The sequence below is a fragment of the Lissotriton vulgaris genome, chromosome 9 (genome assembly GCF_964263255.1).
Source record: "Lissotriton vulgaris chromosome 9, aLisVul1.2, whole genome shotgun sequence".
NCBI classification, from domain to species: Eukaryota; Metazoa; Chordata; class Amphibia; order Caudata; family Salamandridae; genus Lissotriton; species Lissotriton vulgaris.
In genome coordinates, this window is record NC_141697.1 from 828,406,962 (window position 1) to 828,433,312 (window position 26,351).

A 26,351-nucleotide genomic window follows, 5' to 3' on the forward strand; every position below is an offset into this window, starting at 1 on the left:
TGTACATTTTCCTTCTTTATTGATATACACTTTATTATTTGGCCAACATTACTATTTTTATGAGCAGTCTAGGACCCCTGCGTAGGTGTCGCGGACCCCTAGGTGTCCTTGGAGCACAGGCTAAGAATGCATATCAAGATTATTTCTAATTAAATGTGCTATAAAAAGAGACGTGCATATAGGAGAACTTTCTATCATGATTTGCCTTCTATTTCAAATCGATTTGGCATTTCACTTACAAATGATCCATTTTCTACCTGAATGTAAAAACAGGCACATTTTATCATCGGTATCCTGATAGCTGTGATGTTGTTATCTACCACTACCAGATGAACTGGTTCCCTGATGTCATAGGAGTCACACTTAAGTGGAACCATGAGTGCTAGGTTAACAGACACGTCTGCCTGCTTACACTGAATGTATCTAGTGACTCTGCCATATGCAAACACTCCAGGCTCTGTTTCATATTTTATTACACTTTGGTCTCACCTCTGAATACGAGTGTAATTTGAGCTGTAATCATGAAGATTGCTCTGTTCTAAAAATACTTTGTTATAAGCTACTACATCTGAGCCTAAAATATGAGTTATCTGAATTACTGCTATATATATTTATTCTCTGTTAAGCTGTAAGGGTATGCAGAACCAACTCTGTAAATGCATTTTTCTATTGTTAAGTATCGCTCTCTCTTTCTGTTATATGAACACATCATACTTTGGTAAAATTCTGCCTCAGCACTATCAGGAGGCAAACGATTTTCCATTAACACAGGTATTACTTGTATCATATTTACTGCATCTAGAATTTGTGTTTCTATGCCTTCTGTACCATGCACATTTTGTAAAAGGAAACCATTAAGATCTTCAAAAACAAAACAATTAGCAGTAAACATGGGCCCTGCTGCTCTCACACCATCTACTAAATGGACCAATTGATGAACATTCATTGTAAAAAATCTGTTTTCGTATACATCATTAAACAGTTGCACAAACTAAAGTAAACACTGTTCTGCTATATTTAAATCTTCCCGGCTGATGGCATAATTTAATAGCTTATGAATTGCTTTCATAAGTACACAAAAGTGTAAATAGCGTGATCCATCTAAAACATGTTTTAACACTGGAATTCCAAAAAAAAAAAGAAAGTTTGGAAACTCTTGAGGCCTTCCAATATGATAGTTCATCAACAGACCTTGGAACTCCACTAACGTCCAGTGTGGGTTTTATCTGTTTCAAATAGACATTAACCACTTTGACCTTTTCATAAAAAGATTATGAATGATTCCTATATACTTTAGTTAACCAGATGGTCATCAACAACTTCATAATGCCACTACAGACACCATGCATGTAGTCAATCACAAATCCTCTGATTACACAAAAATGTTTCAAAAACAAGAACCACATGGGACCTTTGATCACTCTTACACTGTAATCAGAAAGTCCACTCTCGATATTAGCTATTGCACTGTTTATATCCGATTTAGTAGTATCGAGTGTCCTTGGTGGGCCTTTTGGTTTTTCAGCATTGTAAGGAAATACACTACAGTGCCCTTTTCCTGAAACAGTCACTTCACCCTCTTGTAGACAATGCCAGCACCCAAACTTCCCATTAAACTAGGTGCTGTCTGAAACAAGACAACGCGCTGGTAAATCACATGTGATTGTAGCGTGGCAAGTAAAACTACAATTGTTATGATCTTTGAATGACACTCCACTTTCCAGCTGTGCAAGTTTCTTTATATAATGTTTTTAAGAAAGACCACATTATTGGCTTTTTTGCGGAAGCCCAAATCCCATATACTAATATATTTTCACACAGATTTCTTTGAGATACAGGCAGCCTCTTTACCATTAAGTACACTGGCCACATTGGTATTTCGGAACTTTTAAATACAGGAACACCATCTGTGTTCATTGCAAATGAAAGGCTGTTTGGGTTTTTCAGGAATCCACTCTCAAATAAATTCAAATACATTTCCCCATCATATACATCTTTCATTGTTTGTTTCTCATTCTTCATATAGTGATCAAATCGATGTTTCCTTACCTTTTCTATAACATGTTTTCACCTAAACATAGACTGTAACCTTGCAATTAGGCTATGCTGAATGAAATAAGACACAGAGTCACTTTGAATCAAATCTTTCAAACGATGTTGGTTAGGACAGGTCTGAATGTTTTTATCACCATATGTATAGCAAGTGGCACAATAGTAAGTAGTATTTGGGGCCTTAATACTTTTCTTGACATATTTGTGATGGTGATACATAGTTTCGAACATTCTATTATCACGTAGCAAGAGCAAATAGATGAGATTCAACATATAGCCAGCTGCCTCATCACTGAAGCGAAAACAAATAATAAAGCAACAAAGCAATAGTATGACCACTCTAAGCATTTATTGGAGCCCTCAAAAATAGGTTATGATTCATCTGTGGTATTAGATTGATCAGAAAAAATTTGAATTTCTTCCATATCATTTTGAATGGTATATTCAACTTGATCCATAAGTTGTTTAAAACCAGAATCCGAGTCATTAATGAAATCATCATCATTTCATCTTTATTTCGACAAGGTTGTCATAAAAGAATTACATTAAAAAAGACAATTAAAAATTAATACATTGCGTTAAAACAGAGTAAAAACTACAATCATGACATATCCTAGGAGCTACTTCATCACAGCTAAGTGCATGACAATCAGCATAAATAAATACGTGATCAGCTAAAGTGCCTGCCCAGCTAGAGTTAGAGTCCAGCTCCCTAGCGACTGTACAAGTATATCTGCTAGAACCTATTTCCAGCGATATTCACAAATTTCCTTCTAATGTTCCACATGGCTGCTAAAAATTTTGTTACAGCAAAAACAATTAGGGGAGAAAGATCAGTTTTAAGTATTCTATGAGCTTGGATACAGTGCCTAATCTCCAAATTTTTACAAATGGGAATGATCCACTTCTTTCTAGCTTTCTGATAACCAGGGCAGAAGAACACCACATGTATTTCATTTTCCAGCTCCGAGGTACAAGCAGGACAGTATTTAGCAGTAGGTAAGCTCCACTTGCTCGTAAGGGCTCTGATTGGCAAAGAGCCGTGTCTCCATTGGAGATACAGCTTCCTAAAAACAGCTGGACTAACATCGTCGAATACTGACTTAAATTTGTAAAAATCTTTAATCATAAAAAACGTGCTAGATAGAGTACCAGTTTTGACATTCGATATGCAAGCAGTAAGGTTAGATTCATGGTACAAATTCACCAGGCACTTGCGCAATAAGTTTCTACAAGCATGCCCCGGGTCAGACCACATAGACGAGAGGCCTAGTCTCTCAAATTCCTCTCTTACAAATTTCTACCAAGGAAATTTCCGTGCATTCGGAAGACTTAAGACCTCTTCAAGCTCTTGCCTGTAGTTCTTGAGCTCTGGGGTTACCCAGAGTAGCCTCCAGAAAGTTAGGGGTTTGAAGTCCAGTTCCTCATCTATGGGTCTAAGGCCCAGATCAAACCTGAGCGGGAGCAGTGGTGTGGTAGGGGGCAATGATGCCAACTGTCTTAAAAATGTGTTCTCTGTGACGGCGATCGCGGTTGCACAGCTATGACCCCCACAATTCACCGCCATAGATAACCGCCTGCATGCCTGCAATTTATAGATTTCCAGCGGAGGGCCAATGGGTTTAACAAAGGATTTATTTAAAAACTTCAGAATGGCTCCCGCTTTTTGAGCGAGCTTTATTTGGGATTTTATCTGATGTTGTACCCAGGTCATATTTTCATTAAGGGTAGGACCCAGATACTCGAACGTCTGAACTCTTTCAAGCCGGACTCCACCTATCGCGGGGTTCGGCCGTGTAGTTCTCAGAGGGTTAAAAATCATGAATTTTGTTTTCAGAGCGTTTATTTCTAACCCCCGATCCTCACAGAAAGACACAAAGCCGTCCAGGACTTGCTGGATACCAATAGGGGTCTTAGAGAGTAATAGGGTATCGTCTGCGAACATAATCGCAGAGATCCCGGACCCAGCAAGCTTTGGAGCGTCGCTATCGTGAACTGCATTCAGGTGGGCGATTACCCCGTTGACATAGAGGCAGAACAGGGTTGGCGCCAAAACGCAACCCTGTCTTACCCCCCTGCCAACGGGGAATCTGGCTGACAAGGTACCATCTTTCCCACACCTAACTTGTGCAACATTCTCAGTGTGGAGTCGAATTATCATTTTCAGAAGAGGGGGAGGAATACCCAGTTCCGAAAGCACACTCCACAGTTTCTGGCAAGGGACTAGATCGAAGGCCGTACGAAGGTCCACAAAAACAGTGTAGAGTGAGCCGCCCTCGATCTTTACACTTTTCCAGAAAAGCATGGTTAATCGAAAAATCTGGTCCGTGGTGGATACATTCTTTCTGAACCCAGCTTGGTAAGGGCTTAGGATGTCGGATTCTTCCATCCAATCTAAGAGGCTGTCTAGAATCAACCTCGTGAAAAGTTTTTGCGACACATCGATGAGGCTGATTGGCCCGTAGTTGGCTGGGAGCAGTGGTGAGCCCTTCTTGAAGATAGGGACTATCTCTGCTCCCAGCCAAGTACTTGGGACCGCCATCCCCCCAAAATTGCATTGAAAATAACCATTAGATAGGGGGCCCAGACCCTGGGTTCGTGTTTCAAAAGATACCCAGGCACTTTATCCAGCCCTGGGGCTTTACCAGAAGGGAGTTTGGAGATGGCATCCCTAACTTCTCCCTCAGTAAAAACCAGCTCGGTCTTATCAGCCAAAAAACCCTGCACGGAACCTCCTAGAGCCAGGTCCTCTGTAGAGTTATCCCCCTGATACAAGGTATGAAAATGTTCTTCCCACACCTCCACAGTGATGATAGGTGCTACTCCCGAAGCAGGATCAGCCGACCCTGTGCTCACGATTTGCCAGAACTTTCGAGCGTCTCTTACTGCCAATGCAGATGTTACATTTTCCCAATTCTCATTCCCCCACTCAACCGTGGCATGATAAATTAACTGCTGATACACTGTCCTCCTTTGCTTTATCAGTTCCCTGTTATTATTTTGTTTCAGGGCCTCGAGGAGTTCAGTTTTCGCAGATCTACAGGCCTTATTGTACCAGTTAGGTTTATTACCGGCACTTCTCCCTCTAGAGCCTGGGGGGTTTAAGATCTCAGGTAGGGTAATAGCTAGTTCCTTGTTACGATCACCTAGCCTTATATATACTTTAGGCGAGGGGTGCTGCAGCTTCAGTGCACCAGAGGCTTATAAAACTGGCACCACCAGAGCATATAGCTCCACCACTTGGTCTGGATGGGTGACTAATTTATCCCATCTAACCCTACGCCTGTTGCTTGATAAAATCACCCTATTAGCTGGTCCGCATTCTTCGATGCGGGCTTCTTTGGAGATACTGGGGGATAAAAAGTCTAAGATCAGCGCTTTATGATCACTTTCTCCCCTAGGTATCACCCTAAAATCATGGACCTTGTGCCAAGCACAGCTCTCCACAAAAATATAATCCAGGCGTGACTCCTGGCCAGGTTTATTATAAGTGCACCTTGAAGGGATATCTGATTTTACACGGCCGTTACAGGCCCTGATTGAATGATTCAGTGTCAGGGTCATAATTTGTACGGCCAGTGGTGCCCATGACCTTGTAGGGGGACCGACAACTTGGGGGATTTTCCAGTGCTCATCCTCTTCCTGGTTTGCACCATCCAACAGGCCCACAAGCGGCTCAAAATGAGAATTGAGGTCTCCGCCTATCACAAATGTAACCCCTTGGGGAATCTCATCTATGAAGGCGGAGAGCTTTTCAATGGTTCTGGACTCAGATGTAATACTCACAGGTCCAGAATAGATATTGACCAAAGCGAGTCTAGAGCCATTCTGCCACTCTAGAACCACACATTGCACATCCTCTGTTGCTGTATCCCTAACTCTGACTCTACAGCCCAAATGAACTCCCACCCAAATTGTTAATCCCCCCGGCGGTCTACCCTTTCCCCCCCACCTTGCGGGGATAGAGTATGAGGCAAAGCCAGATCGAAATTGTTCTTCCCTTGCCCAGGTTTCCTGAAATAGACAAACGTCATTCGTATCTATAAAAGAGCCCCACTCAGGGCAGGCCATTTTGTTACGCAGGCCTGCCACGTTCCACGAAATAATTTTTAATAGTGTGGAGTCGGATGGGGAACCTTGGGTTCACAAGGTGGATTCTACATCAATAGAAAGCGAAGCTACATTAAACAGGGGTGCTTGCCCCATGCCCTGACCGTCAATATTAGACCCAGGAGAAGCAACCACCGGTATCCCTGGATGTGTGCACCTCATATTGCCTATTTCCTGACCACTACACTGAATTGAAGCACCCTTCCCCCCCACCTCGGCCCCCAGGACTGGCTTTATGGGGCAGTCAGTCTACCTGATCCAGGCAACTGTACCTGTTAACGTGAGAGTAGTCGATGGGCACAAAGGACTCATAGGATTACTCCGGAACCCTCTGTAGTGTCCCCTAGGTCCCACCCTTGCCCATCCCTCATCAAGCCCAGGTTCAGGTTGAATGTTGACAGGTGGGTAGAATAATAACAATGGGAGTGTCTGGAATACAGTATCTGCCGTTCTGCCCTGCCAGTTGCAGATATGCAAGACTATCCCAGGATTCCTAAAGTTGACCAGAATACAATCGCCCTTGATTGTTTTGTTAGTATAACCCACCCACGGAACCCTTCTGACCATTAATATTTCACTTGAGATATGAGGGGGCAGAGGTCTATGGGTGTTTAACCAGTTAGCAACTTATTTTCAGGGACACAAAAGATTCTACTGCTGAGTTATTGAGCTCTGGGACTTCAGTTATAAACACTACGTGAGGAGCGGCGTTAGGGGGTAAGTTGACTACCTTTTTCAACCTCTCTCTATTGCCATCAGCATTAGACCTCTCAACATTCACCGTAGCCTTACTGACCAACCTATTAGAGTTAGCCGATGCAGCAGACACAGTGTTCTGTACTGGGGCAGGTGGGATTTTTTGGGCAGAGATGGATGGTGAAACAGGGAGGTTGGATGGAAGAGCACCACCCCCATTGGCTTCAGCGGCCCTCTGCGCGCTTTCCAAAGATTTTAGATGGTCCACCATGCCCCCGGTGGCCGTTTCTATTGTTTGTAATCTAAGGTCAATACGGTCAAGTCTAGCAACTAGGGGATCAAGCAAAGTTTTCAGAATGTTTCCAAGGGCATGGGTTAGCTGGTCACCCCCAGCATTCACTACATCCCCAAATCTGAATGTGGTTTGCTGCGCCACAGGCAAGATTTGGGGTAGTGGATTAGCAATACCATTATTGACTGGTGGGACCACCTTAAATGCTATGGGACCTAAAAACTCAGAAATTGTGGGCCCTTTGTCTAATTTCGCCTTTTTTCCACCCCTGACCTGCGGCCCTCATTTCCTTTTTGGGACAGCCCCTTCCCTAATTCCTTGTGACTGGGGAGTTGTAGAATCGTGTCCAGCTCCAGATGACACACTGTTATCTTGTAATGACACAAGATTAACCTCAGGAAAAACAGGGAGGGGGTCTCTACCTATTACGGGGCTGCACCTAAGCTCTTGAAGTACAGTGTTTATTGTTTGATCAATACTGTGTAAGATAGCTGTAGGAGAACCCCCCGGCCTTTTCCGGGGTTTTGGCATTAGCTATTAGACCCAATGAGGATCTTCTAACACTTTCAATTCCCTGCGAGAGGCTTCTTTCTAAAATAGTTAGATCGTTAGTCACAAGTGAGTTTGCTCTGAGCAGAAAATTGTCCAAAGTACCTGCCACCATGGTACTTGACGCCATGGCTTTAATCCTGGTTTCCCGGCTTGTCATAGTCCTCGCTCCACTATAGTCCTCCTCCCAAAATGAGTGGGTGCCAATTGTTCGCTGGTGCCACTAGTCAAATGCCAAGAGGGGTGGCCCGGTCCGGTCTTACTCTGTCTGTAACGGGCTAGAACAGGCCCGCTTTTGGCCCGGGCTTCGCCCGGTGCCCGCGCGCGTCCCACGTGCCGCGCTTATGGGCGTAACTAAATAGATGGAGGAGGGTGCGGGAAGAGGACCCAGCTGCGGCAGATGACAAGCCGCTGAGCAAGCTGGTCCTCGCAGTCCCGCACCTCGAAGGTCGTCAGCAAAGCGTTGCCCAAAGTCGGCAGAATGTCCCAATCAGCCTCTAAGATTCTCGGGCAGATAATCCAGAGTGCAGCGTTTCCCAAAGTCTGCGCCTGCAAACGGCTCCAGCGGAGCGGGGGCCGGGAGGCGTTAAGTACAGCAGGGAGGAGGGTGCTGGAAGAGGCCCCAGCTGCGGCAGATGACAAGCCGCTGAGCAAGCTGGTCCTCGCAGTCCCGCACCTCGAAGGTCGTCAGCAAAGCGTTGCCCAAAGTCGGCAGAATGTCCCAATCAGCCTCTAAGAATCCCGGGCAGATAATCCAGAGTGCAGCGTTTCCCAAAGTCTAAGCATCCATTTCACCTTTTAAGCTGCTACAAAGCATATCCCAAACAGTATCAATTGGATCTTCATCTGTGTCATCTACTGGTGGGGTATAATCTGATAATGCTGTACTGTTGTCAGAATCCAATGTAAACTACTATGCAGAAGGAGATGTATGAAGAATTATAACAAAAGAAAGTACGTTGTTGTACATTAAGTAAGAAACATATGTTTAATTAGATTGTAAATGTATTATGAGTCAGTAACCAAGTACATTTCTGTGTCCGAATGTGGATTGATGAGGACCTTCATTTTTGCAGGTGATGCGCTTTCAAACTATATACTTTAATGCATCAAATTGTTAATGCAAGCTAATAAAAAAGGAGTTTATAATTTCTACCTTTGGGGACAATTTCATCTGCTGTGCTTGAAGTCTGCATGGATCCTTCTTTTACTTTCTTTGGTGCTATATTTTGTATAATGTTGTCATCTGCTTCTTCAATGAAATGTTCTGTTTACTCTCATGCAGAAAAGGATCAATTAATTGAATTCTGCACTAGGTAACGTATAGCACAGGACTTTCTGCGACTTTTAAAAGTTCCCCGCTTTTGGAGCAATGCTTGTATCCACAGCATTAATTATTTTGTGTCTTCTGTGCATTCACCACATACGCATGGCTATTAGGATGGGACATGAGAATGAACAAATAGTGTCTTGGTACAATAACCTCCGTATGGTTGAGTGTGGTGGTATTGATTGTTAAAATTACTGCGCCATTTAATTCCAAATCGCAGTGCTTTGTCTCCGCATAACATGAATTTGAAGACGATTACAGTAATATATTAAGTACATAGCTAACAAAATGTAATTACTTACTTACATGTTCCTTCTATTAAGGGCTTGCCTAACTAAATGACCACAAGAAAGAAAACAGCAGGGTGAAACTAAACTCATGCAGAGCAGATCATACTGTTTGCCTGTTTCACACTGCTGCCTCATAAAGAAAGATGAGCCATCTGAAGTACTATTAACAGCATCGTAGTGGCTCTGTAAATTGGACAATTGATCTCATCCTAATCTCTGAACACAAACCTCTATGCAATTCGAGGCAAATGTTCAGATGAAAGTGACTAGTGTAGAAAGCAGACGTTAATACAATTTTCATTATAAATGAGTGTCTTCTGAGGTTACTGGCTATTGTGAGTAAATATGTTTAATATAAAACCCTTCTGGTCTTCGTGAACGAGGTCCCCCATGACCCCATTGAGTCTCTCCTCCAAGATTTTAGCGAAAATCTTATAATCACTAGTCAGAAGTGGCACCGGCCTGTAAGAATCGCAACTATTTTCACTCTTCCCAGGTTTCAGGATTTAATAGATTGTGGCTTCTTACCAGGACTCTGATTGAGGTGCCCCTCCATGAAGATCTCGTTAAACAGTTTGGTTAGAATCGGAATCAATGTAGCCGCTAATACACTGTACACTTCCAGTGGCAGACTATCTGAACAGGGGGCTTGTCCCCGTTTGCTCTTCTTCGGTGCCTGCTCCACCTACCCCATCTAGATTTGAGCATTTAAAATCAAGTTTTTTTCCTCCTCCATAGAGTCCACTGAACCCTGATTGAACCAATTATCACTCTCTTCTTCTAAAGTCACCAAGTCCTCATTATACAGATTTGTGAAGTAACTGTAAAAAACCTCCTCAACCTCTTTTCTATTTAACACCTTCCCGGTATTCTGGCATTGTATTTCTTGTATTAGATTCTTCACCTGGTCTTTCAATAGTTTCCTACAATTCTCCCATTACCCTCACCAAAATGGAAGCTCTTCGTTTAGTGTGATTTCAGTGTTTACATTGGTATTCATTTACTATTAAAATGTAGTATTCATTTAGTATGTATGAAGACTAAGTAGTATGCCAACAAGGCAAAATATGCAAATGAGGAATACTAGTTCTACTCAGCTTCCCTTCAAATACATGATGAACACTTCAATTGACTGCTAAAAGAAGACTAGTAGTATTCCAGAAGAATAGTATTTGAAGCTTAGTAGTATTCTGATAGGGTTATTAGCAACTCTTGTGCTTTTTCAAGAGCAAAATGAAGGCTAGTCTCATTGATTGTGACCACTGTTTGAAGACTAGTGGTATTCTTTGTGAGCAATATCTGAATACTAACGGCAATGATTGTGAAGACTCAAGTAAGACTAGCAGAATTTAAAGTAAATGTTAATTGAACACTATTGTGCTATTTCAAGAGCAAAATTAAGGCTAGTCTCATTTATTGTGACCGCTAATTAAAGACCAGTGGTATCTTTAAGAGCAATATCTAAAGACTAATGGCAATGACTGTCAAGAGTTAAGTAAGACTAGTAGAATTCAATTTGAATGTTAATTGAACACAAGTCGCATTCATTCTGATTAATTTATAGCAATTGTATTCATTTGGTTGCTTGCACAATTGTGCAAAATTCAATTAGTTGTCAGATAAAACAGTAATTGTTCTATTCCTTCTGTGTTGATTGTCCCCCAGACTCCATTAATGTTAGAAGTTATAAAAACAATTCACTAAACACATTTGTACAAGGCGTTTATGGCATTGACTTGTACATTGTTTTTAAAGAAAATGCAGTTGAACACAAAGTGTGTGATATGACATTTCAATGATATTTGCCTATAGAAGAGCTATTGGCTTTGCCAATATGTTTTAGCCATGTTGTGCACTAGCTAGTGGTGTGGAGTGTTGCAGTGTGGAATTATGAAGAGAGGAATAGAGTGTTGTAGAATGGAGTGGCAGATAGTGTCATGTATTGGAGTGACAGAGTGGATTTGCGTAAAGTGGCGCACAGTGGAGTGGCATAGAGCAGAGTTACTAATCTGTTGCTGCATAGTGGAAATCCTTTTGTAAAGGTTGATGGGTCACCTTTCTATAGCCTATTGCTGTATTTGAATTTTAAAGTAGTACTAATGGAGTAAAACCTTTGCTAAGCCAGTGTCAACAACAATAAAAATGCCAAAATAATAAATGCAAAAATATGTCACAAAATGTGCTGTATTCGTCTACAAAAGTTGCCTTTTCTTACCACATAATTTAGTCAACTGTGCCCCATGATTTGGTCCTCTTCAGCTGCATAATTCCAGTGGCACCTAACTAGATTGACAATTTCTTGAGATAATGGAAATACAGTTGCCTGTTGATTCTCAAATATTTACCAGCAGCAGGGAATAAGAAGAAAAATGTTTAGTGGCGAGTAGTGTTACTAGGATGTGTTGTGAGTGGGTGATGGTATAGTGAGCAAGAAGCTCAGTGGCTTTGAGTAGGGTCTGGGAAAACTGAGAGGGATATTGAGTGGTTTTGTTAATGACTGCAGATTAGTACTTCAACTGGCCTACAATGCAGTAGGCGTTTCTTCTTTTTTTAAGGGTCTGCATTTGGTAAACAGAAACTTATTTCCGAGATATACAGGTGAGAAGCACAAAGGGAAAGTGCCAGAGATTTAGGTGTTTTGGGTTATGTGGTCAAAGTTGCTGCTACTCACTTGGTTTTTAAATATAAGTTCCACTTACCTTTTTAGCAACCATTCTTACTTTGAAATGTTCTTATTTTTCAGACCAGTAGCAGGGCAATCAATGAATAGCTGTAATAATTGACAAGGAGATATGTGATTTACTAATGCAAAAAAGTATTTTGTAAATAGGCACATAACATTGTGAATTCAACTTCTTAAGCATAAACTGAGACAGAATGTGTGGTTGAGTTTCACTACCCATACACCATATTATGGCATATTGACCGGTGAATATCATACATTTATTACATAGCCACCACAATTTAGTTCTAGTTTGGACAGAGTTTCGATAGGAAAGGCATTTTTTCCTTTCTTTAATAGCCTTGGTACAGCTTCATTAAAAACATTTTATAAAAGCAATCACTTTGGCTTCATCATGGAAAGTTATGCAGAAATTATACCATAATTGATCAGCAAAATGTTAGAACTTAATAGAGAAAACTTGCGTTTGGTTATTTGGTGTAAATCTGTTCAGCCATTTTTGAGAAATTTGTCAGGATTTCCAGTTGCGCCTACCTGTATGTTAGACCAGTGAACTACGTTTCCCATGATCCTAGGGGGGTACGACTACAACTCCCATGATCCTAATGGTCGGCCGGATATAGCTCGACTTGTCCGTAGGGAAGGTGAACCTGATTTTGACTGCTGGAGCGAGAGCGGCTTCTCTCGCCTTTCGTCCTGTTTCCCGTATCTTTGCTGTGTTGCAGGAAGTCTCGTGCCCGGAGAAGAGGCGCCGGATTCTGGTATGGTTTGCTGCGCTGTTCTTGCTCAGAGCGGTTTGCTCTGTTAAATGGCAGCGGTTCCTGTTTACTTTTACTTTACTACCTTTGTGTGCTGTGGTTAGGCACCTTATTCGGAGCTCATTCGGGATACGAGTGGCTCAGTATTTACTTTGTGTGTTTAATTAACCTACGTCCGATTGTGGATTCAGTGGCGGAATGCAGGGGGAATAATCTCTGCATTGCCGTCACGAAGAAGGGCCATAATCCTTCTCTGTGGAATACAAATACCAAAGCGGAGAGAGGTGGTAAGGATCCACGCTCTACCGTGTTTGGGAAGCCTAAAGCGAGACATTAGTGTTTATCTTTCCTCTTACTGTTTCAGATGAAGTAATCTGTTATAGGTTATAATTCAGGAAAGAACAATTCTTAGAGACCTTCGAACATTCATGTATGTTTCTTTTCATTGGTTCTGGAAGTCTAACTGCTACATAAGTTTCACGAGGACCCAAGGTGTATATTGGTTACTGCCATTTCTTTATGATAGGGGGTATGTATCTAGAATACGTAATGCATACGATCATGCAGCCTTACTATTGAATGTGGTTGGTAATGTATGTTGTTGCATTCTATAGGAAGAGAAGGTGTCTTGTGAGAGATCACTGCAGGGAAGAAGAGAAAACAAAAGAGGCACAGGTGATCTCATGCTTCCTTAGCGAGAATATAAAGAGAGTAGAATTAATATGTAATATTAATCTGCTGTGTATTCTGTTTTTCAGCTTCCCTTTCCCTGCAGCCCCCTTCCTTTATCTTCCCGGGTTTTTCCCCTTTGGGTTTTTTTCCCTCGCCGTATCACTTGAACACCCTGTGATTTTACATTTGGGGTGTTCGGGAGGTCCGGAGGTGGAGCATTGTTACTGCGTGCGAATCCTGCAGAGTGGAGTCCTGACAAAATTAGCATCAAAATGGAGATCATGATGAGCTGGTCTCCTGTCTTCATGGACTAATGCATCCACTGTAGGAGTCTATACATGACCTCACTGCAACGGGTTCAAATCCCAATCCACTCAGCCTTTTATCCCGAGGTTGATAAAATGAGTACCATTGAGTTGGGTAATAATAAACATCTATTAATAAGCAACAAGATACCTTTTCGCTGAACGTGTGCATTACAAATGTACGTTATGTTAGGGTAAACACCAGTTAAAACTTAAAAATAACTGAACCATTGATGCCAGATATTCTGCGATTGGCCCATTCAAAGTGGAATGGTGGATCCTGATTGGCTGGCCACAAGAATGAGAATTTTGGGTCAGCCATCTCAGTCCTCTAGTCCTGAACAGGGAAAAACATGAAAGGCCACATAGGGGTCAGGATAGGCATGCCTTTGCCTTTGGGACACCCCACTTTAATTCAAAACAGGTAAAAACAGAAAATAGGAAGATTGGGTGGCAGATACCCCGGTATCAGTGCCTGGTACTAGGGTACCCAGCGCAGTAGCCACTGAGGTACCAATAAAACATTAAAAAATAAAATACAAAACCCTACTGCCGATCACAACTTTGCAAATGCGAAAGACAGAAACCATCATATCATGGAAGCCAACAACAGGACAGGAATTCCTATCATTTTACCCAATCCAGCATTTTACCAGAAGTAGCCAACATATCATGCGTGCTCACATATGGCCAAGAATGACCCTTTTTGTGACGGGGCCAAAGTTTTCCAAAGGTTGGGTATCATGCAATGGTTGCCTTGTTGCCAAGGAAAACCATTATATGAGGGTCAGCATATCACCAGTGTTGGCAATGGGACCAACACTGCTCCCTCAGGCACTCGCCGAGCCGTAAATGTTTTTCTAGATTACCTTTTACTACTCTCACAACGCCAAATGGTGCTCCAGGCTGCCTAGCTTTTCCCCTCATGTAGACAGCAGTAGTTCCCCGATTAGTACTCCAGGGAGAAGTGGACGTGAGTCCTTTGGATAGACTGCAGGAGACAACTGGGAGAGAATGACACAGCCTGAGGGAGGGTTTAAAACAGGAGAGCATGAGAGCAGCAAGCAGGAGCGGGAGTGCATGGATAACTGGACACTGCAGTGGTGAGAGACCTTGTTTTGTGAAAACTGTAGGTGTGAATGAAAGCATGAGTGACTCCACACCCGTGTAAACAGTTACAATCTTTCTAATAGGACCATCAGGAAGAATGAAGTAAATGAGAATGCTAGCAGCTGACGGACAGTATGAGTTAGCATACACACATCTTTTATTGGTTCATCTATTTAAACTCAATATTATTTGGTGTTAGAACTTTCAATGTAGAAGCCTCTACTCCAGTGGTGGCTGCTTTCAGTAGAAAGTGGTAGGCAGCGGATAATTAATAAAAGAAAAATGGACTTACCTGCCGCTGTCCAGCTTCTTCCACGAGCGCAGTCCAGCTCCGAGACGGCACACCCAATCCCGAAGCTGCTCTTATGCTATTACCCAGCATGACAGCATCACCAGGATTGGCCTGAGCGGACTGGTTGAACTCTCTCCAAGGCATATGAGTTTGTGTTTTTTCTCTACATGGAAATACAACACAGCTGGGTTAGAGAAATGTAAGTGTGCATGTTGGTTTGGCTGTCCTAGGTTGGCCGGCCAAACCAATTAGCGAACTAACAGTGCCCACCACTACTCCTCTCAGCTATTGTCCCTAGAGGATGGCTGTTGTAAATGAAGTTAGTAGACAGATGAAAGGCTTAACACTTGTTTATTAAGCACCATAGAGAAAAGCTGGTGTTCCCATCAGAAAGCAGGAGCTAACTGACAAGACAGAACATAGGGGAAAATGACATCAGGGAAAATGGAATGCATGACTTAAAGGGATACAGAGAAACATAAGTGCAGAGAATACAACATATCCTCTTCCCTTCCTATGGAGGAACATAAAAAAAAAACATAATAAGACTATGCCCTTCGTTACAGGGAAAGACCTTACTTGCAAACAAAGTCACGCAAATGGGCTGGGGGTCTTCTCACTCTCTGGGTTCTACTAGTACGAAACTCATTGGTGCCACTTGCCCTGTGCTCGCTGGACCTCACCGGTTCTTGCTCGGCTTTCTTATACAGTGCCACACGCCTCAAGTTCCAACTTTCACCGTTAAATAAAGTGACAAATCTCTTGTGTACAGACTTCACCTTAAATGGACCCCTGAACTTCGTCAGTCCGACACCCACTCGACCGGGCTTGACTTTAACCCAATCATTCACAGCAAACTTACACGCGCCATCAGATTTGCAAACAATGTCAGGCTCACCAGGACTGGCAGGGGGGTCAGCGTTCAGGAGTTCCTTCATCCATGCAGCCACAAGTTTGGTACCCGCTGAACGTCCCCTCATGACAGAAAACGGGACCAAACCAGTCACACCATTTTCAGTGGTCCTGTAGGCCCACACCAGGTCATTAACCAGACTCTTTACATCTAACCGGGAAGAAATCGCCATCTGAATGGCACCTTTAACCATTCGGTTGGCCCTCTCCACTATGCCATTTCCCTGGGGGTTGTAAAGTGAGGTCCTTGAGTGAATGATCCCACATCTTCCCAAGAAGTTAGCCATCTCCAAGGAGGTGAGCTGCGTCCCATTATCAGTAATAATCTTTGTGGGGAAGCCTTCCTCCCTAAAAATCTCACCCAGTACGGCAATAGTGCTGCTCGTAGTGATCTCCCTCATGAATTTGACTACTAACCATTTGGATGAGACATCAACTACCACCAGCCCAAACTTCAAATCCTGGTTCAACTGGTGGAATGGGCCAATGAAGTCGAGACATATGGTGTGCCAAGGGCACTTGGGATCAGTTATTGAGCCACAACCAGTATGGCTACCCACCTTAAGTCTCTTTTCACTTTCTAAGCAATCAGTACATCTCTCCACCCACTGCGAGATTTCGGAGTCCATTCCGGGCCACCAAAAATTGTCCCTAATTCTCCTCTTGGTAAGGGACTGCCCTAAATGGCCCTCATGACCCAGCTTAAACAAGGTAAATCGCACATCTTGTGGAGGAATGAATTTGTCATCCATTAAGATCATGAATCCCTCATTGTCCAAGATAGACAATTGATCCAGAACCTTCACATAAGGACGAAGTGCGGGAGATAGACAACTCTCTCTCCTTGGACCCTTCGCTATCAAATCTTTGACTTCACACAGCACTGCATCTTTAATCATTGAAGTGTTCCACAAACTTCTACTGATTGCTCCAGCACACATATCTACAACTTCATCTACGGCAGCAACAGAACCCTCTGAGTTGAGAGATTCAACCCCTAACTTGTCTACCCTCTCCCAAGGTAGTGGAAGTCTAGAGAGTCCATCCGCCTGGCAATTCTTCCAACCGGGAATGTATTCCACGGTGTACAAGTACTCTTGAATCCTGGCGGCGAGTCTCGCTAACCTGGCGGAGCCTTTACCAGCGCCACCAGGCGAAAGTATTTTGACCAGGGGTTTGTGGTCTGTCAATAATGCAAATTTAAACCCCCACAGGTACATTCTATAATACTCGCAACCCCATGCTGCGGCCAAAGCCTCACGCTCGATTATAGAGTAATTTCTCTCGGCTGTAGTAAGTGTCCTTGAGGCAAACGCTACAGTTTTAAGACCAGAATCGTGTACTTGAGCTAGGACCGCACCAACACCAACAGCACTTGCATCCACTGTCAGAACTGACTTACGGTTGGTGTCAAACGGTGTCAGAATACCCGCCTCACAAATTTCCACCTTGATTCTTTTGAAGCACTCATCTTGTTCCACACCCCACACAAACTTACAACCACTCCTCAACAGCACCTTGATCTTTTCGGTTTTCTCTGCAAAATCCCTTACAAACTTAGCGTAGTACTCGATGAGGCCGAGGAAAGACCTCAACTGATCCTTATCACATGGAGATGGTGCATTTCTAATGGAGTCTAATAAATCTCTCTTGGGTTTTACACCATCCACAGACAATGTATCCCCAAGATATTCAACCTCCTCCACTGCAAATTTACATTTCTCTTTCTTGAGAGTTAAACCCGCTTGTTCCATCCTTTCTAAAACAGTTTTCAAAATCACATTATGTTCTTCGACAGTCGCCCCAAATATCAGAACATCGTCCTGAAAATACACAACATTGTGCACCCCTTTTAGTACAACACCCATCATCCTCTGAAATACCCCAGCTGCAGAGGCAAGTCCAAAAGGCATTCGCGTGAATTGGTATATTCCTTCGGTTGTTATGAACGCTGTAAGTGCTTTAGAGTCTTGGTGTAGTTTTATCTGATGATAGGCGCTGCGAAGGTCTAACTTGGAAAAATACTTCCCACCTTTTAGTGATAGGACCAACTCATTGATGTTCGGTAAAGGAAAATTATCTATAACAATGTTTTGGTTCAGGGTGCGAAGGTCCACACAAAAACGAAATTTCCCATCAGATTTGGTTGTAATAACCACGGGGGAAATCCAAGGTGACGTTTCGATCTGTTCTATCACACCCTGATCTAGCATTTCCTCTAACATCTTCTTCACTTCCTCACGTGCAATAAATGGAACCTTTCTGACTTTGTGTTGCATGGGTATGGCATCATCCCTCAACACAATCTTATGCACATAGCCCCTTAACTCTCCTATATGCTCATCAAACAAACCATTCATCCCTTCCACTATCGAATCCGTGGTTATGCTGTCTACTACCATTACCTGTTGTGCTGCTCTTGGATTTATTATTATCCCAAGGTCATACTGCTGTCCCCATCCTAAAATTGCAGGACCGGACTTGGCTACGTACACCTTCCCTTCAGCCGAACGATCCTTGAATGTTATTACACACACCATAAACCCAATCACGTCTATGCTTTCACCCTGAAAACCACAGGCATTAATGTCGCTAGGAGACAACTGCACATCCTTCCAATTGGTTTGGAACATATCTTTGGGAATAATGGTCCATAACGATCCAGGGTCAACCATCAGTTGAACCTCAATTTTATCAATAAGGAACAGGGCTTTTGGTCTGAACCTCCTCCCAGGCTCACCCTCGTTCACACCGTCTCCACCTAAACACAATATTTTGTTCGCACCTTCAACACTAACGAAGTCTCTTGCTTCATCCCTGTTTTCAACAACAGCAACTTTATCGACGTTTGTACTTCTACACATCTTCGCAAAATGTCCTTTCCGCCCACATTTCCTACACATCTTGTCAATTGCAAAGCATCTCCTAAAGTCTGAATTGTGAAAAGTACTCCCACACCTACTGCACATTCTCCCTTGGAATCTATTTCTATCGTTACTTGAAAATGTATTGTTAAATTTTTTCTGACTACTTCCTCCCAGATCCACACTCCTCTTGTTTACAACAGCAACTTCGTCATGGTCAACACACGAAACATCATTGCCTTGAGCATTGCCTTTTGCGTTATCTTTCTTTTCCATCTCTTTCATGCATGCATTCGATTCCTCAACCACTTTTGCTATGTCAATGGCCATTTGTAGGGTTGGGTTTTTTGCTGCCCACAGTTTTTCTTGCATCTTTTTGTTTCGGCACTGTACTATCAGCTGGTCTCTTATCATTTCATCTCTTATTTCTCCAAAACTGCATTTTATCGACAACTCACGTAGTCTAGCCACAAACTGATCTACAGACTCTTCATTCCTTTGAGGCTGAGTGTAAAATTTGTGTCGCGCCATAACAATATTTACTTCTTTTGCGTATTGTTTTTTCATCCGAGCTTTAGCTTCTGTGTATACATTAGTTATTGCCCTTTCACTTCCTTTTTCTTTCGTTCGTTTTGATTTAATGAGATTTTCAAGCTACTCGGTAAATTGTTTCGAGTAACAATCTCTACTCGCGATGTCTGTTGAGTAACAATCTCTACTCGCGATGTTTGTTGCCAAGATACGCGGTAATCCAAGATGGACGCTGCGTGGTTGCGTCACTGCCGGCACTTTGCTCACTCGCGATGTCAGTTGCTAGGATACGCAGTGGTCCGGATGGACGCTGCGTGATCGCGTCACTGCTGGCACATCACTTCCTGCATTGTTGGATGCTCTCTTGTTGACGCAGCTCGATTGCGAAAAAAAACAATGGTTGAAAATGGAACGGTGAGTCTCCTGTGCTTCTCTGCTCGAGAAGTGCGCTCGTGTGTCTCCTGTGCTTCTCTGCTCGAGAAGTGCGCTCGTGTGTTTTTTCAAAAGATGCAACACATATGTTTGTGTTGAGGTTATCAGTTTAGGCAGGATTACACAAATAAAGTCAGATTTCGAGCATGAATGCTACACCAGTCACTCCGTTTTCGCTCTAAAGGTCACGTTTACATCTCCTTAAAATTTTAAGAGTCAACAGGAATTTCTCTTTCTTTTAAAAGCGCAGCTTTCTCAAACGTGGCGTTTCTCTGGCTGTGTAGCCTTTAAGCTTAACGTTCATCAAAGTTAATCAAAGTTACAACCAGACACACGGCAAGGATTTGTTAATGATTTCTCCAACTCACCAGTTGCTTTGGAGACTTGCAGGTTTCAATTCAAAACGTAGATTCTTGCAGTTTTCACATCTAAACGCAATATGTCTTTCTTATCTGTTTCAATAGATGTGTAGCAGTATATTTTCTTTTTTTTTTAAGACTTGCGTGGTTCTTTAGAGTTGTTTTCTCTGTTTCTTCAGAAATTCGCGTGGTTCTTTTCACCAGTGGAGTTCTTCTCCCTCTATGGTTGTTTAGCTCCTGTTCATCGTCGCCATGTGTTGTAAATGAAGTTAGTAGACAGATGAAAGGCTTAACACATGTTTATTAAGCACCATAGAGAAAAGCTGGTGTTCCCGTCAGAAAGCAGGAGCTAACTGACAAGACAGAACATAGGGGAAAATGACATCAGGGAAAATGGAATGCATGACTTAAAGGGATACAGAGAAACATAAGTGCAGAGAATACAACAATGGCCCTGCCGTAGACTTGGGCCACTTGTTACGAGATTGCTCCGCCAACAACTATCTGGTGCTTAAAAGGATCCTACACTCAAGTTGTAAAACGGGGCAACGTACCTACAGAGTGCAAGTGTTGCACAAGTGTAAGGTAATCCTTGGAGTGGTGTATGCCATCAGGCCCGTTTGTTGTCACCAGACTTCCCATTAGAGCCCTTTAGCTGGGACCAGAGCAGACCTGCTCATTCTCATTTGGAGACCTTTAAGAATGAAAAGGCAATAGAAAACCGCAACAATGGAATCCTTATGAACTCAATGGATATGCTATGGGAACAGAAGCACAAACTGTTTTATGGTAATGAAGACATGTGAACTACGCTTCTCATATCTTTCTTGTGCAGAGATCACATCCGCTCCGCTCCAAAAACCCTCCTCTGACTGCAGACTCTTCACATGAATAAGTATACTTATAAGTAGTAAATGTGTGAGGGGCAGAGGGGGGGTTAAAGAATGGGTTTAGGAAAGTAGGTCCTGAACTTCTGACCTGGGAAGAAAGATGAAAGCTGGCCTGTCCCCTCAGATACAGCATAGAAAAGTGGTCTAATTAAGTTTGCCACAGGAACAACATCTTACTGGTACCACCAGTAATTTTTGTTTTGAGTGCCATGTCAATAATGATTTAAGTATTGTCTATTCATTGAGCAGCACTTTCTGCATGCAGCTTTGTAAAACTGATGAAGCTTTGAGGCATCTGCCCTCGATTTAGGAATTTGCCATACACCTGAGGATTAAAAAACAGGTAAATGTATTTGTGTCGCGGTTAGCAGCGACCAGATATCCCAAGAAGAGAATACACAAGCCACTAACCTTCAGGTACTAGCCAGCGGGGACCACAGCGCGAGGAAAAGTCTCCCAGTTCCCCACAATGCCCGCTCTCCCCGCATGAAACACACACAAGGGACAGACGGCACTCCAAAAAAAGGGAGGGAACAACGAAGGAGGACGTTGTTATGAAGATACCCCTCTTGGTCTGGTCTGAGGTAAGGCGGTCTTCAAGTCACAACACAACTGGGGAAACACAAGAGGACAGACCGTTAGCCTGCATGGGACATGCCTTTCGCTGTATATGTTTTAAGGAAAAAACCTATACTTACAGGATATTACGTGGTACGTGCCCAAAAGGATTCTGGTCAGTGTAGTAGGGGGTCGACAGGCTGGAGCCTCATATGTCCATTCCCTACTCCTAAGTTACAAAGGATTTCCAATATACCTTTTAAGCCTGGTAGTTACAGTCACTGCAGGCAGGAAGCGAAAGTCCAAAGAAAGAAAATAAAAGGCTGGGGACTCCACAGGAATTGCTTCTGCAAAGTTTGAATAGTTTCTCTAGCACGGCCGTGCTAAACAACAATGCCTACCTCTAAGTGTTTGGTACGGCAAGTCTCGGCTTCCTCCAAGCGGGAAGGAAAGCGTCCGCTACTGCTGGGCTCGGCGTCCTCCGAGCGGGAAGGAAAGCGTCCGCTACTGCTGGGCTCGGCATCCTCCGATCGGGAAGGAAAGCGTCCGCTGCTGCTGGGCTCGGCGTCCTCCGAGCGGGAAGGAAAGCGTCCGCTGCTGCTGGGCTCGGCGTCCTCCGAGCGGGAAGGAAAGCGTCCGCTACTGCTGGGCTCGGCGTCCTCCGAGCGGGAAGGAAAGCGTCCGCTACTGCTGGGCTCGGCGTCCTCCGAGCGGGAAGGAAAGCGTCCGCTACAATTTACACAATGTACACAGGCTTACTCTCTCTCTCTCTCTAAAGTCATGAAAGGATTGACAAGCACCGGGTAATGTCGGAGAGGTGCTTATAACGCTGTTCCCACGCACGACTTCCGGTTTGCCCGAACCCAGGTCATTCTGGGAGTTGTAGTGCCGTGGCGGTTTCTTCGTTTTGCTGCTCCGTTTTGACCCCGAGAGGACAGTAGCGCTACAGAGCCCCCTCTCAAGGACTGCCGACTCGGCGGTCGACCCGGTTTACCCGGATTCCTCTGGTGGAAGCGATCCACCAACTCCGGACAATGGAGATTGTGCGCAGGCTCCCAGGTTCTGTCCTCGATACCAAACCCTTTCCAATGCACCAGGTACTGAACCCTACCCCTGTATAGCCTAGAATCCAACAGTTCCTGTACTTCGTACTCTTCCAACCCATCCACCAGTATCGGCGGGGGTTGAACGGGCAATCTAGTATCCAAGGGACAAGGCTGGAGAAGGGATACATGAAAAACAGGGTGGATGTGCCAGGTAGGGGGAATGGCTACTCTCATGGCTACGGGGTTGATAACCTCTTCGATACTGTAAGGACTAATGTATCTGGGCTTAAGCTTGTTTACACCCCGGAGATGGATATACCTCGTGGAAAGCCATACCTTGTCCCCCACCTTGTACACCGGCTCCGGATTGCATTTCTTGTCCGCACCTCTTTTCTGTGATGCTTGTGCAGCCGACAGGTGATGAATCGCGTCGATCCGAACCGCATGCAGATGAGCATGGTGTTCCTGAATACTAGGCAGGCTCGATGACACAGGCCATTCAAAAGGGAGGATGTTTGGGTGATATCCCAAAAGGCAAAAGAACGGGGAGCAGCCCAGGGTGGAGTGGTCAGTGTTGTTGTAGGTAAATTCTGCCATCCACAGTAGGGTGACCCAGTCAGTCGAGTTCTGCAGAGAAAAACAACGCAGATACTGTTCGATAGTCTGGTTGAGGCGCTCTGTTTTTCCGTCCGTCTGCGGGTGGTAACTTGTCGAGAGCCTGGCATCGATAGCTAACGTTTTGCAGAGAGCCTTCCAGAAACGGGATGTAAACTGTGAACCTCTGTCTGTAATGAAGACGCTCGGGATGCCATGAGCCCTCACAAGGTGTTGAAGGATCAAGAGTGCCAGTTCTGCTGATGTAGGTAACCCCTCCAACGGTACGAAATGGCCCATTTTGGTCAAGTGATCTACGAGCACCAGGATCGATGTTTTTCCCTGGCACAAGGGCATTTCCACAATAAAGTCCATAGAGACCGTGTGCCATGGTTTGGGGGGAATAGGAATTGGGCGGAGTAATCCCGCAGGTCGATTATGTACCGCCTTACTCTGTGCGCACACCGAACAATTCCTGACATATTTTTTAACATTGTTTCTTAGCGAGGGCCACCAGAAGGACCGTTCTATGGTGGCAATGGTTTTATACACACCCCAATGACCTCCCAACACTGAATCATGAGACCACGTGAGTACCTGCATCTGTAGGCCAGGGTCCGGGACGTACAAGGCATGTTGGTAATATAATAGGTCGTTGTTCTGCGATCGCCCTTGGGGTTCTTCCTGAAGCCAGGCAGGGATATCAACGTCCGTTAACGACACCTTGATGTCCTCGAGAAAGTCAGTGGACGTGAGCAAGGCAATGGTGCCTTCGGGAAAGGATCCCTCTGACAAGATCGACGGCGGTTCATTGTGGACAGTGGATTCTTGTTCCGTGGTGTCCATGTTCCGGGAAAGGGCATCGGCCTTTCCGTTTTGAGTGCCGGGGCGATACTTGATTACGAAATCATAGTCCGAGAAAAAGAGTGTCCATCTTAGTTGTCTCGGCGTTAGGGCCTTAGCAGTTTTCAAGAACAACAAGTTCCTGTGATCCATGTATATTTCAATAGTATGCCGGGCTCCCAACAAGTAGTGCCTCCATTCCTCACAACCTCTTTTGATGGCGAGTAATTCTTTGTCCGTGATAGAGTAATTGATCTCACTAGGGCTCAATTTCTTGGAGTAGTAAGCAACTGGATGTATTTGTCCTGTTGTTGGATGTCTTTGCGAGAGAACCCCTCCCAAAGCGTATTGCGATGCATCTGTTTCCAGGATAAACGGGAGTTGAGCATCAGGATGGCGCAAAATGGGGGCTTGAGTGAATCTCTTCTTAAGGGTGCGGAAGGACAGGTCTGCTTCCTCACTCCACTTGAATGGAACGTTTTTCCGTAGTAGACAGGAGATGGGATGGATGATTTTGGAAAAGTCTTTTATGAACCTCCAGTAATAATTTGCAAAACCTAAAAAGCTCTGCACTGATTTAACACCCTGAGGCGTAGCCCAGTTTTTGATGGCCTCCACCTTTCCATTTTCCATTTGAAAGCTGCTGGCATTGATCACGTAACCTAGAAAAGATACCTCTGTGACATGAAATAGACATTTTTCAAGTTTAGCGTATAATTCATGTTGTTGTAGGCGTCCTAGTACTTCCGTGACGTGTTTAACGTGTTCCTGTAGGGTCTTAGAATAGACGAGTATATCGTCGATATATACCATGCAGATGGTATCTAACAATCCCCGTAACACCTCATCCATGAAATACTGGAAGGCGGCGGGGGCGTTGCATAGTCCGAAGGGCATTACCCTATATTCAAAGAGACCAAACTTGGTGCGGAATGCCGTCTTCCACTCGTCGCCCTGTTTTACCCGGACTAAATGGTAAGCCCCACGAAGGTCCAACTTGGTGAAATAGCGGGCTCCCTTGATTTGATCCATCAAAACAGATATTAACGGGAGGGGGTATCGATTCTTGACAGTGATATTATTCAAGGCTCTGTAATCGATGCAGGGTCTCAACTCGTCACAGTCTTTCTTCGGGATGAAAAATAAAGGGGATGAGGCAGGTGAAGTGGAATGACGGATAAATCCGGAAGCCAGGTTTTCATCTATATAGTTCCGCAAGTACAGGTTTTCTTTCTCTGGTAGAGCATAGACACGGCTGCAGGGTATCGCTGCTCCTGGTAGAAGGTCTATGCAACAGTCGTAAACACGATGCGGGGGTAACCGGATAGCCTTCTTTTTGTCAAAGAGCGAACGGTATTCCTGATACTCCTCGGGTAGAGTGGTTGCCCTCTTAGGTACGTCAGCGCATGACATGGCTAAGTGATGCGCACAAGGGATCTCTTCGTTTCCTGAGGCCACCGGGGAAAAGATACAACAATGTTCCTTACAGTAGGGCGAGTTTAGCAACACCGTTCGAGCTGACCAGCTCACATCTGGGTCATGTAGCTTTAGCCAGGGCATGCCTAGGATGAGGCGAAATTGCGGAGCTGCAATCAAATCGAATTGGATGTACTCTAGGTGTTCCTCGTGCTGCATGCGAAAAGGCAACGTATGTGTTGTTACAGGCCCTGATGTCAAGGAAGAGCCATCGACAGCTTTCACGTTTTCGGGCTCATCCTTCTTCTCCCAAGCGATTCCCAAGGAGGCAGCATAGTCGAGATCCATATAGTTTCCGGTGGCTCCCAAATCCAACAGGGCTTCTACGTGGGTGACATTGCCCTCCGCTATAAACAAGGTCACCGGCATGTTGATATGGGCCACTGCGGGCATCATTGTATTGGCTAGAAGTGAGGAGATCGATGTATGTCTCACGTCCAACCCAGCGATCTCCGTCTGGGTCAGACTTTTCAGTTTTCCGACGTTTCTTTGGTCCCCATAATAGCAGGTTTCCGGGGCCCGAGGTTTCTATCTGGCTGCAGGGCCCTTGCTCGGCATTCTCTTATAAAGTGCCCTCCCTTGCCACAATAAAGACAGAGTTTCATCCTTCGTCTGCGGTCGCGTTCTTCTGTGGTCAGGGGTCCTCTAAACCCACCGATCCGCATCGGTTCTGCTCCGTCTGGACTTTTGGCGCCTTCGTCTGGCGG

At 44.3% G+C, this 26,351-nt stretch overlaps 1 pseudogene; it reads right to left on the minus strand.

Moving 5' to 3' along the window:
* Window positions 1-194: 194 nt before the first annotated feature.
* On the minus strand, window positions 195-26,013 carry LOC147692316 (uncharacterized; annotated as a pseudogene).
* Window positions 26,014-26,351: the final 338 nt, after the last annotated feature.